This window comes from Vidua macroura, chromosome 2 (assembly GCF_024509145.1).
Source record: "Vidua macroura isolate BioBank_ID:100142 chromosome 2, ASM2450914v1, whole genome shotgun sequence".
Lineage (NCBI taxonomy): Eukaryota > Metazoa > Chordata > Aves > Passeriformes > Viduidae > Vidua > Vidua macroura.
The window spans coordinates 56,578,820-56,592,533 of record NC_071572.1 but is presented as its reverse complement, the minus strand read 5'-3'; positions in this window follow the sequence as shown (position 1 = coordinate 56,592,533).

Sequence of the window (13,714 nt, the reverse complement as noted above, 5' to 3'; positions counted from 1 at the left end):
AGAGATAGCAGTAGCTATATATTATTGTCCCTTGATACAACTGGAGACCACTCTTTTAGTAAGGGCAGACCATGTAGTCTCTTTTGGACGAGGTGTGGGTCTTATGCTGAAGGCCAGCCAATCTGTATAACTGAATTTATGTGCTCATCTGAGCAAATCCTTGACGTCTCCTCCTGTAATTTCTCTACCACCTGCAGTAGAGAAAACATAAATGACTGATGAGTCACATTGTTTCTTTGTTATGTGCAGTTATGGTCTGTTTAGGTAACAAGATCCCGTAGAGTCTATGTGTCTCTCAAGAAAATGTGTGTCTGAAGTGTTTGGGCCACAATGTTCACTTGGGCCTTTTCTGCTCTGCAATCTGTAAGCCGTTAACCACTGCATTTTTTTTTTACTTTTCCCTAAGTAACATAACACCTACAAATTTAGCCTAATGTAGTACAGAATACTAATGATGCTTGGTTTTGATTTTGTATGTTGTTTTTTTAATGAAAAAAAATCTACTATTTCACAGGGAAAATATTCTGCTTTGGGATGGACTGGGCAGGAGTAATACTATTGTGTACTTTTGTCTCAGATCCTTTCATCAAAGGCTGCTTATCACTGCTACTTAGCATTTTAATATCGTATTTTTAAGGCAATTTTCACTTTGATCACATAGGATTTAGACTTTTATCCAGATACATTTTCAGCATAGCAAATAGCACTCTCCTGAGTCCTTTGCATATGTGGTCTTTGTTAATTTTTTTTATGGACATTGATTAACTTATCCCTTTGATAAAGTTCCTTAGCTCTTGAAAGCACTTAGCTCTAATTCCCTATTACTTCTATTACCAAATTGTTCCAGAATTTAATTCCCCAGAAGGCTAAAAGTCTTCTAATTATAGCCTAAAAATATTCAATTATACACACTTGTGCTTGTGTCACTGTTGACCTTCACATGATGAGAGCTCTTATCTGACCCTTGAGGTATTTTTCCTGAACTGTGCTGAATGACGGTGTGGAAGAACAATATTCTGTGAATCATGCTCAATAGCCATTTGCAATGTGGTAGCACATTGTCGCAGAAGGTTCTGTGATTCACATGGTCCTTCATGCTTAAAATGTGTGCAGCAATTTCTATTCACTTGTATATATCTTCACTGAATTGATTAATTCTTTAAACTTATAGTCTTGTGTGCCCTTCTAGTGGGCAGGGAAAAAGACTCTGTGGTGTTACAGCAGAATAGATGGGACCTCAGGAAATGCACTTCTAGGTCAACCTCCCACTCAGAACCATGCCATCTATAAGATCAAATAGGGCTCACTGCTCATTGATCAGGACTTCATCCAGTCAGGCCTCGGAAACATTCAGGCACATGGAGGCACAGCTTTCTGTGCAATCTGCTCCAATGTTTGACTTGCTGTCCTCAGGGGAAAGAGTCTTTCATTTACATACACAAATCTGTCCTACTTTAGTATCTGGTGGTTGTCTTTTGTCCTCCTGCTGTGCACTGCTGTGGAAAGCCTGACTCTATCCTGATATATCTCCCTATTGGGAGTAGGTCCCCCAACCGCTGTCTTCTCTAGCTGAACAGTCCCCTGCTCTGACCACTGCAGTAGCCCTCCACTAGATGTCTTCCTTGTATTTTCAAACCCAAAATTGTATACGATATTCTAGTGGGGTCTAATGAGACCTGAGTAAAGGAGGATGATATCCTTTATCTACTGTCTGTGCTCCTCTTGGTACAGCTCAGAATAGTATTGGCCTCCCTTGCTGCCAGAGATACCATTGGCTCATGTTCAACTTAGTGTCTACCAATATGCATAGGTCTTTTTTTCACAGAGTCCTCCCCAGCCTGTACAATTGAAAGGGGTTCCTCCTTGCCAGGTATTGGACCTTTTATTTGTTCTTTGTTTAATGAGATTCCTGTCAGCCCATTCCTCCAGTCTGTCTAGGTCCACCCAAATAGACCTGTCTTTGAGCATATTATTTTGTTCTCTCAGCCTGTCTTCAGTTTGGTATTTTGCAAACTTTAACAGCAACCACTTCACTGCCTCTTTCAAGTCACTGATAAAGATGTTGAAAGGGACAGATCCCCCACAGGGCAGTCCCCTGTGGTACTGCTGTTGTTAGTGGCATCCAGGCCAGTAGGTTTGTTGTCTTTCTGCAGACATGTAGCATATCAGCACTCAGTGACCAGAGATCGCAAAGGAACATAGGTAGGACAAAGCTTAGTTGATGTTCTAGCAAGAGGTAATCAAGTAGTTGGGGCTCAGTCCGTAATAATCTGTGCTACAGAAGGCAAGTGAAACCTTTGCTCAGTATGGCAGATCTGCAGTAAGACTCTGTGGCAGCGGTTACCTGTTACTACAGTGTATCATGTGCTATTTTCTATTCTAATTATAGTTTCTGTGACTCTTTTTTTCCTATCTTAAAATGTCTTGTCTTCTTGTAAAATATTAGGAGTATCCAAACCCAGGCTATTTTAAAAATAATTCAAAGTAAGGAAAGATAAGGGTGTAATTGTGATGGAAAGAATTACTTGTATTGTTCAGTCTCTAAGCCTGGCTGATCTTGCTGCTACTGTGAATTTGCTCTGACATGTTTCTAAAGTACTTTGACTCATGCTGCATGTATGCCAGGTGACTGTCACTCAACAGAACAAAACGGTGCTCTGCTGGCAAATATTGGAGTTCTGTGTCAATCTGCTGATGTTTCTTGATGAGGTGTTGACCTGAGTGGTGGTTAAATTCCACCTTGAAAGAGTGAGCAGACCTAATACACAAACTTGGACAGTAGCAACTGAGCCTAGGGTAGAAGAGGTTACTTATTCTGTTGATGTTGTCAGTATGAAGCAACTTTTAAGTCCTAAATATACTCTTTGGAATGTTTTGAAGTAGGGCAGGGAAGACATCCACTGATGGGGATATGTAATACGATATGGTAGGACCCAGAAGCAAAGTACTCTAGTGCTGTCAGAATAAAATCTCTCAGCTAGCTACTTTTGTTTCCAATGTGGAATAGAAATGAGTGTCTTGGACAATGTCAGGACCAGGGGTAGCCTTGGGCACAAGTTTAACAAAGTCTGATGAGCATTGACTTGGCAGCAGAGAAGCTGGGCTAATTTGTCTATTCCCAGCAGTGGGACCTGAGGAACAGGGAGCTCCAAACTGCCTCCAAAGAGAGTTGAAACTGTACAAATCATGAGGGTAAGCATATCCTGAAGCACCCATTTAAAGAAAAATAAATGCTTGTTTCCTCCAGGATTTGCTCTCGATGGGTATGTTTTATTGCCAGCAGTTACTAGCAGGCACTGTAACATATATATCTGTTTATCCTGTAAAACTTGGAATAGACTGTGCTGGTCACAGGGTAATCTCAAATATTGGAATATATAATTTTTTTATTAGCTTACCACATCACTTTAAGTACATCTCTTACTCTATATTTGCCTGTGGCCTGCAGAATTAAAGCATTACCTGAGGATTTATGTGAGAATAGACTTTTAAGAGCCTACATTTATTGAACATTTTTTAGTCCAGTTCCTCCAGCTGCTTATTTGAGTGTTCCAAATATGAAAGTTGTTAGCATATTTAAAACTTTACTTTGCATAGAGGTTTATACTATGTGTTCATTTATTGTGAGCTATGATATGCTGTGAAGAGAAATAACCCAAAATACTGTCTGAAAGTCAACATCTATATGTGTTTAATTGAAGGAGTTATGAAGGAGAGACCTCAGCTGTGCTTGGCAAGTTCAAAAATTACTTCCAGTTTATCTAATGCCACGTAATATGAAATGAACAAGATCAAATTATAATGCTATGGCTCATTGGGCACATTTGATTAAGATCATTGTTCATTCACCTAAGAGCTGTCATTTAATACTTACATTGTTGGAGAAATGCACAACTTGGAGCCTAGTGCTGCTTACCTTTCAAAAGAAGAGCTATTTCTAGAACATAGTTCCTTATGAATATTGTAGCACAGATAAACATGAGCCTGGATGACATTGAATATATTCTCTGCCTAATAACCTTTTCCTTCCTGAGTAGTTACATTGGTAGAAATCCTCTTACTGCAAAGTCTTATCATAATTTCAAGAGTCATTCCCTTTCCCTTATGGAAACAAATTGGGGTAGTATAAACACTATGACTGTACCAGCGCAGCCAAAGCAGAGTGATTTTTATTTGTGTCCTTGTGACATATATCTGTGTCCTCTGTCATATCAGCACCTGAGTCTGCTCTTGAGAGTGTGTTGGGTGATAGTTGAAACAGGCTGCCTCACCAGCTTCAGGGCGTATTAGGAGATACCCAGTCCCAGGTGGTGAGTGCCTCTGCCCTGTGGGAAGACAAGGTTTTGTGCTATTCTGCAACACAGACAATTCCTTTTGAATACCTGTAAGTCCTAAGGACTTTTTTTTTTTCATAGTGAAGGAAAACTACAGTATTAGGCTATATGTTGTGATAGAAAAAACATACCAAAAAAAGAATGTCACAATTGCAAGTAAACATCTGTCTCAAAAATGGTTTATGAACTCTGCAAATACATTGTTGAAATCATCACTTCTTACATGACAATAAAACCTTTGCTTTCAGAAATAACATTTACTAGGGATCATGGGTTCTAGCATCAGTTTTAACATTGATTATGCTCTGGTTTCATACCTTTGGTTTTGAATTGTGGCTTCTCTTATACTCTGTTTGGGTAATTCTGATGTTCACTATGATATATAGGATAATTTTCTTCTTCCTAGGGTATAAGATTTCTCTTCCTGCTGATAACCCTAAATTTCAGGCTTAGATCTATTAAAGGTAGCTGAAATTTGGGGTTGTCCAGGATATACAGAAATATGGATTAGAAATTTTCTTGTCCATATAGTAAAAAATTCTGAAAGGAGATCTGAATGGCTCTTTCACTTCTCAGCTTAAGAGAGGTCAACTTGAATGACAGGAAGCTCATGGAATTTATGTGTTGATCTTGATTACTGCAAAGCTCACATTTCTATGGTGCAAGAGAGATAAGCAGATAAAAGATAACTTTTTTCCTAAAGGAAGCAAAGAAACAATCAACCCCCCAAACCCCAAAATGAAACTACACCAATTTCCTATAGTGTCCTTTTGTGGCTTCTCCTTGCTTTTTTGACTTTTAAAATATATGTTCTAATAAAACATTTGAAATTACCTTTCTGCTTGTGCTGTGCTCAAAACACAGTAAAAAGGTGTCACTGATTATGAATGTTGATAGATTCACTATATAAGCTTATAAAACCAGAAATATTTTACCTCTGATCTTTTGCTTACACAATGACTGCTCAGATGAGAAGCACTGTATGAGAATTTATTTTTGAATGTTTAAATTAGGAATTTTGTTGGTTTAGATTAAGCACTTCCTTTCTTTTTTCCCCCAAGATACATGGAAAATTGACAAAATGTTCTGCATTCTAGTCCATGTTCCTCAATCTAGTTTTGAGGGATAGAAGAAAGGGGTAGTCATGTTCATTTGGACAGAAAACACTTACAGTCAGCCAAATATATAGGTTTTGCGTCAAACTTCTCAACACAATGTGCTTCACTTTTCCATCTTTGAGTGAAGGGGAATTAATGGACGTTCTGAAGTTAGTAAAAAATTGATCCAAATTCTTCAGCAGTATTTGTGTTGAGAATATCTAAGCTGCTGTCTCTGATGTGTGTTCTTCAAAGTGCTTGTGTTGATTACTTGGATTTTCAGCACGTCTTCACAGTTTTGTTATTCTCTGGTAATTACTTTGAGAAGCATCCAGGCAATATTTCAAACGGAATCCCTTCAGTTCTAAATGAAAAATGTCTAAATCGAAGTTTCTCAGATTGCGTAGAAATTTAGGAATACAGCTTGTTCATTAGGGATAATTTCAAGCAGATGCTACTTACAGCGATGGAAAGGAATATGTCTGGCAGCTGCAATTTTCTTTTTGCCTCAGATGACTTGTTTCTGTAATGGCTTTGTAAAGGCATCTCACTTCTAGAAAAAACTTATTTGAAATGGAAGGTACAAAAACATGAAAAAAATCAGTTTGATTTATCTCCAATTTCAGTTATATTTGCCTTTTTAAATAAATGCAGTATGTTATGCCTGTGTCCATACTGGCTAAAATTGCATTGTGTTATGTTTCAACCAGGGATGCCCATGATTCAGTCTGTAGCCTTGGTGTGTTTGTGTCTGTTGCTGTATGAGAAAGCTCCTCCCAAATCCTTGTGTATTCTGTCATTTAGGGCTCATCTAAAAGTAGTCATTATCATCATTGCATCAGTTAAAATACAGTAGTTGCTTATTTAAATTGGCTTATATTTCAAGGACATTTTGCATCCTTTGCCATCATTAATAAGCAGATTGTTGTTGATTAACAGACCTGGATTTAGGTGGCAAATTTAACAGTTTCTTTGGAAACATGAGTTGGAAGCACTGATCTACAGAGCATAACTACAAGGCTACCTTGAGGGCCATCTCTTCTTCCTCCCTGCCTCCTATGCAAGGGATACAAAATTAATAGTGCAAGCCAGAATTTTGGATATTCTGACAACAAAGAAACAATCCTCAAAACATCTACATGGAGCTTATTTGTTGTAGGGTGTGAAATTTTGGAGAGAAGACCTTGACTTTTCACAGGGAAGTTTTAGCATAAGTTGTTACTGAGTGAAGCGCTTGAACTTCTAAACTGAGTTCTGTGAATTGCCAGGTGAAAGCAACTCTGGCAATGTGGTTGTCATTGGCTGTCCAGCCAGGGACCATGTAAGTGCATGGTAGTTTGTAACTCCTGATGTTAGTACAGCCCTTACCATGGGAACACAACAGTGGGTTGTGTTTGGGGGCTGTACACTCCCTGGCTGTTCCTGTTGCAGGTCCTGGTGGATGGCCACAAGGCAGCTCTTAAAAGAGATTTCTGTGAATTTCCTGCTTTGCACTCTCCATGTTTGTGTCACTGGACTTGTTAGTCTGAAAGCTCAGAGAAAGCAGTGGAGGTTGACTGGCTTTGCAGAGTGGTTTACCCTCCTAAAGTGAGTTACCTTATTGTGAAAGGCAAGACTGTAGCAGGGGAAAGTAATGGACAAAATGGTGTCACATGAATAAATACATGTGATAGAATGTCTTTATGTCCAGCTGAGGTGTATACTACTGTGTTGGGATGTCAGTTTGAGTGGTCAGTATTTTCATAGAACATTTGTGGTTTTTTTTGTTTTTTTTTTTTTGAACACTGATTCTATTTGTGAAGTGATTTAAAGAAAGTGTAATCAAATGTAATTGCTAGTTGCTTTTTCAATCCTGTATTTAAGATTGTTCTCTTTTCTTGTAATAGAGCAGTAAGTCTTACTGTAAGTGTGTTTATTTTGCTTGGGTATTATTAATTTTATTAACCAGATATAGTTTGGATAATTTGCAGGTTTTCTGTTACACAGAATTTTGCCTTTCTCTATATTCCTTCTCTTTCTGTTGTTAGAAGGTACTTCTTGCAGAACATTGCAGAAGTTTCTGGTTAAATGGATTGCAAGGATGAAATATATTTGTCCTATTTCCATTTTTATTGCACAAGGAATCTATTAATCTGTATTTTTATTGGTTTATAAAATAGAATGAAATTCAACTACAAAGCTCTGCTTTTCCCATTGTCTCTCTTGTTTTCATATAAAAATTGTTTCTCTGTCCCAATTTTCTTTTATATTGCAGGGAAAACCTTGCCTTTTGTTTAATATGCCTTTTCTTGTCTGCATTTGAAGGGAGATAATGTAATAAATTTTGGAGTTAGAATCAAGTCACGCAAATGTAATTGAGTAATCCTAAGAGAAGATTTGCTAAGTCAATTATATTAATGTGACTATCCAAATTGCTATGAGTTTCCAGACATTTAATTAGTACCTCTGGCAGCATACTCTTTTCAGCTTTAGGTATCGTTTTCTGCTCTTCAAAATATCCATAGCGACTTCAATGCTTAAGAAATGAAGCTCAACTCCAGCTCCTCTCTTTCTCACCAGGGTTCTGCCTTTGCAGATAATTTGATTTCTTTTTGGAAACACAATTCTTTGGGGAGCGGGGCAACTAGCACATGGCAATGCTTGTTAGTCTGGGGAATACAGCATACAGAGTTCCGTGGTTAGAACAGAAAATTGAGATGTACAGTTTCATTTGGATCACCCTGCTGCCAAATGTACCATTGTGTTTCCTTCATGCAGCAGCGCTGGTTGGAAACTACTCGGATTCATCCTGTGCTGGTGGCTTCAGCATCATGTTGTTGTAGGGCCTTTGTATGTAAGAGTCATATGTACACAGAGACAGTGAAAAAAAAGACACTAATTGTGGAACTTAGTTAAAATGGTACATAAACATTGATATCTATGGGGTTTAGGGTGGCAGATGTGCAGGTCAAGATCCAATTCCTAATGTGACACACACAGAGATTACATTATTAATAAATTTGGAGTTTAATTTGATAGAAAATAAAATACATGAATGTACAAAGAATGTACAAAGAATTTCATCAGATAGGAGTGATATTCCCAGGAAATCCTGTGAACAAAAAGTCCCCCAGAACTGGGAGATGATGCCATTACAATTTAAAGAGCCTTGTAACAATGATGACTACTAAAGGCAGAAGTTTCTGAGAGCACTAGGAAAAAAGAAATAGGGTGAAGTCTGTGTGTGAGAGGGAGGTTCACTTTCTCAAATGAATAAAGTGAGGATTATACGTCTTTAGTGTCTGTGAGTGGAGTCAAGGTCCCTGCTGCTGGGCTTGGACTGCTTTCTTTCCATCCTTTCTTTTTTTCTTCTGCTTCTCCCTCTCCCAACCCTTTTGCTATGTGCAAACTTCATATTCATGTGAAAACCCTCTGATTCTTATGGAGCCTTGTCAGATTTACCTGTGCTAAGAAAGGACTCTTAACCTGCAAGCTGTGTTTGGGGCAGTACCAGAAGAGTATAAAGGACAGTCCTGGGTTGAATCAGGAGAGTGACATATGGTTTCTTCCCTTGGAGGGGGAAAAAAATATTTTGGTTTTCCCATTATCTGGGAATTTTTTTCCAGGGCTAGATTATCAAGAGCTACCAGCTCTTGCCATCTCCTTCTATGTACTGGCAGTTGTCCACAGACTGAGGCTATAGCATCATGCCTGAAAGGAGAATTGCATGATCGTGCCTTCCCATTCCAGGTCCATTGCCAGTATCGCCATTCCTGAACTAACACAGACAGCATCCAATTGATACAGAAGCTGATAAGATTGACCTCTGATCAAGTCCATCTACTCTTCTTTATTGCTACAGCTGCTGGCTGAGCATGTCCTTAGACATGGCTGGGCAGAGCCTCAGGGTGTAACCTGTGGATCTGACCTGCAGTTTCAGCCAGTGTGACTGTGAGTCAGTGAACTGGGTGCAAGCCAGGAGCTCTGTGTTGTTGCTGGTTGTTTGGGGATTTTTGTTGGGTTGGTTTGTTTGTTTGTTTTCTTCCTTTGGATGTACAGCAGGACTTAGCTTTCTTCCAGCTATAATTTTCCAGTTTGTCAAGTTTTCCAATTCTAATGGAGAAATGAGGACAGATTGAATGTAATTATGGCAAATAGTAATGAGTGGAACAGCAGAGGAACAACAGAAGAGAAAAGTGTATTCTTGTCGAATCACTCAGAAATTTATTAAGAATGGGGTGATGATGGGGAGGAAATTGTTATAGGTCTGTTCCCCACAGGGATGACAGAAAGGAATTAGGGTTATGGAAAAGAGGATATGAATCTATTGTGTGAGTCTTGGAAAGCGGAATGGCTCTGTTGACTGACAAACAGGCAGTCAGCCCAGAAGAACTAACTTTCAGAGTTAGTTTCAGAGTTTTCCACATTAGATGAGGAAAGCTTTGGATAAAACAATCCTTGACTTCAGAGGGGTTATAGTCAAGAAAGGGGAATCTGCAGGGCCTTGTTTGATCATTTGCAGCAGAGCAGTGTGCCCTTGTTGCACAGGTGGCTGATGGTATCCTGGGCTGCCAGCAGGTCAAGGGAGGTGATCCTGCCCCTCCCTGAGCACAAATGAGGCCACACCTGGAGTGCTCCATTCTCCTGTGGCTCCCAAGTACAGTACCAATGTGGATGTAATAGGGAGAGGGCAGGCAAGGGCAAAGAAACTGATGAAGGGACTGAGATAACTCACATATGAAGAAAAGCTGAGAGAGCTGTGACTGTTGAGCCTGGAGTAGAAAATGCTTAGGAGCATCTTGCCACTGAGTACAAAATACCTGCAGGGAGGATGCAAACAGGATGTGGCCAGGCTCTTTTCAGTGGTGCCCAGTGACAGAACCAGAGGCAATGGGCACAAATTGAAGCACAGGAGACTCCCTCTGAATGTCTGGAAATATGAGGATGACTGATCACTAGCACAGATTTTCCAGGGAAGTTGTGAAGTCTCCATCCTTGGAGATATTCAAAAGCTTCCTGGACCATGTCCTGGGCAACCAGCTCTAGGTGGCCCTGATTGAGTACGGATGTTGGGCCAAATGACTTCCAGAGGTCCCTTTCAACCTCAACTACTCTGTAATTCTGTGATTTTGTGAAAACAGAGTTATTTTCTTTGAAGATGTACTTGGTAGAGGTGCCCTTTTTTCCCCCTTCTTCTTCTCCCCACCCTGCCTCCACCCTGGCCTTTGTTAGAGTGGGGGAAAAAACCCAAACTTGAAACTTTTCTTATTCTGGTGGTTAATAGGAAATAGAACCAGTTTATATGGACTAAAATACAATCAAAGTGGCCAGAGTAATGAATAATAAGTGTGTGATGACAAGAATAGCAGCAGCTCTTGTCCTACGTAACAATTATATCAGCAGTTCTTGTTCTGCCTAACAGCTCCTGGGAAAGGGAGACCTTAAGTGGGTGCAAGGATACAGGAATCTGCAATATATGGGAGAGTGTTCACAGCAGTGGATAAATTAAAAATCTTCCTGCTGTGATATCTATAACTAGCCCTGAAATGGATTATCCATTTAGGGATACATCATTAACTAATGAGAAGCATGAGATGCCTAAGATTATATAACTATTCTAGTTTGGTTAGAATTATGATAAGATGCCTTTGTGAAAGCTGGAGATGATTAAGCACAAGGTAACTATATCTTGGATTTTAGCCCTGCAGGAGTGACTAAGGAGTTACTAACCTGTGTCTGAAGATAGAGGTAAACTTTCTCTGAAAGCAATACAACAAGTGACCTTAGAACAACTGACCTTAAAAAAATCCCTCTGGGTGTTCCCAAAAGGTATCTGGAGATGAAATTGTTACAGTTGGATGCTGGACCTAAGGATGGCAGCAGTAGTGGTAGAAATTCAGCTGAAACTGTACCTACACAACAGACCACCAGAAGTCTCCAGACTCTAAGGCATTTTATGTGTAGGAAGGGAAATTTTTACACATTTGCAACAGAATCATGGAAATCTTTGGGAGGATGGATTGTAAGAGAATAGAGATAGTGCTGAAGACAATCTTGCCCCTGAGGAGTTGCAGTTGTACTAATTACCAAAGAGTAAGAACAGCCTTGCCTTTAATAGGTCACAGCTGTGGACAATATGGATGAGTATTATAAAAGAGTGGGTTAGTTAGTGGAGAGGAGAGTTGGTGTTTGTTGGCTGTGCTGCTGTGCGGCGTAAGGGTCAGGCAGTCGTGCAAGGGACAGTAAGGGTTAGTATGTGCTGTGAGGGACAGGAAGGAGTTAGCCGGCCTTGTGGAAGGAAGAGGAAAGGAGTCAGTGTTGCAAGGAGCTGCCCGTGAGAACTCACAGAGAGAAGGTATGAAAGTTTTACAGTAGGATGATAAACTGATGGTCACAGTCAGTTCCCACCCACGGTCCCAAGCACTGAAACTGACAATAATCCTTTAATGATCAAGGAAAATGTCTGGAATTGCTGAATAACAAAAATAGGCTTAATTGACAATAGATTGAGAGTATAGGTGTCTAAATACTTATTTGCTAAATCTCAATCATCCATTTAGGAAAGAAAAAAGTTTTTCAACAAGGAATCAGTCTCATGTACAGGCTCAAATTCAGCTTCTCATGTTTGGGCAAAAATTGCATTTATCTTCCAGCTGTTCTGGTCTTTATTCTGTATTCCATTTCTCAGAGAGGGCTTCATTCTCTGTGAGTTATCCCTGAAGCTGTTCTTGCTTGTGGGTATTCACCCCTACATTTTTTTATTTCTTGTGTTGGTATTTAGAAGAACTGCTTTTTGTGGGTTTGTTTTGTTTGTTTCATCTTAGCTGAATGATGCCTAAGGAGTTATCTTCTGAGCTAGGAGAAATACACAGTTGCTGAATCTGAGCTCTCTTTCCTCTTTGCTGTTGATCTGAAAGTGAAGGGTAATTCATTACTCTTTGCCTGTCTCTACACAGTCAGGTCTTTTCATCTTCTGTCTTTGTTACCTATGGAATGAAGACAACCAGAGAAGGAAAAGCAAAAGCTGTGCTGCTGGCTGTGGGCTGCTGCCAGTGAGCTGTTCTCTTGTGCAGGGCTCTCTGGCTCAACTGCAAAATAACCTTCCTAGGCTGCAAGTACGGTCGATGCAGACCCTTCATCTGATTTAGGGTTCAACAGGGTTTTTGTGAGAAGCTGATTTTAATTGCTTAATAATTTCAACATGGATATAGTGATTCTTGTGTCATTGGCTCATTAACTGAATGCAACAACAAATTAATATAAATTGGTTATGAATATATGGAGGTGGAAAAATAGGAGTTACCTAAACTATTTGAAACAGCCCAGCAAAATACTCAAGTTCATTCTGAACCCTGCAAAGTTTGTCAAGGACTATCACAGACCTCCAAATGTGTTGAAGATTATGGATACACTTAATTTTGATTCTACAACATAACACTACAGTCTGTTGTGCCTTTCCTATCTCAGGAGTCTTCTAGCCACTCTCCCTTCCTGGCAGTGTCTTTCATCTTCAAGGTTTGCGCAAGTCAGTGTAACCCCCTGATAGCTATTTGGTTTCCATCCCTCGTCTTGATTCAGCTGAATCCTTGGATGTCAGATGAGGACATAGTAACCATAGCCTTGTTTCTGCCAGCACCTTCTTTCATCCTAACCATGTTGGCCTTGGAGCACCTAATGTTTCTATACTCTCCAGGTGTCCAATTCCTAACCCAAAGTTTATTTAATTCTAGGTAGATTACTGGCTAGATCATCTCTCCTATTACACAGACCCCTGACTGCTCCCTGGCCCAGATTAACAATGTGTCAGAAGTTTAGCTTTCCCCTTGTTGTTCCAAACACAAATCCTAGTCACAACTGACCATAACCTGAATATCCTGTTTTTGTAAGTCAATTCCTTGAGTACAATTACTGTGACTGGAGAGACTGATCTGTTCCAGAGTTACTTGTCCTTGTTGGTGATGTAAGTAATTTTAGCTCTGCATACTGTGGATGATTGACTAAGAAATGGATTTCTTCCTTTCCAGCTTTGTTTGTCTGAGAGCTTAGATTTTTATAATCTCATGTTTTCTTGGCAAGGATCAGGGTAAAAAATGTTATTATCAAAAATCAGGTATTCTCTATTCTCTCTTATGTGTATATCTTACCAATCCATAACACATCTCCAATTCTTCCAAGCTATTAGAATTTCTGTGTAAGGCTAGAGTTAGAATGATGAGGTAGTTATAACCATGAAGGTATAGAATCATACAATGGTTTGGGTGGAAAGGACCTTAAAGATCCTCTAGATCCAGCCCCCCTGCCATG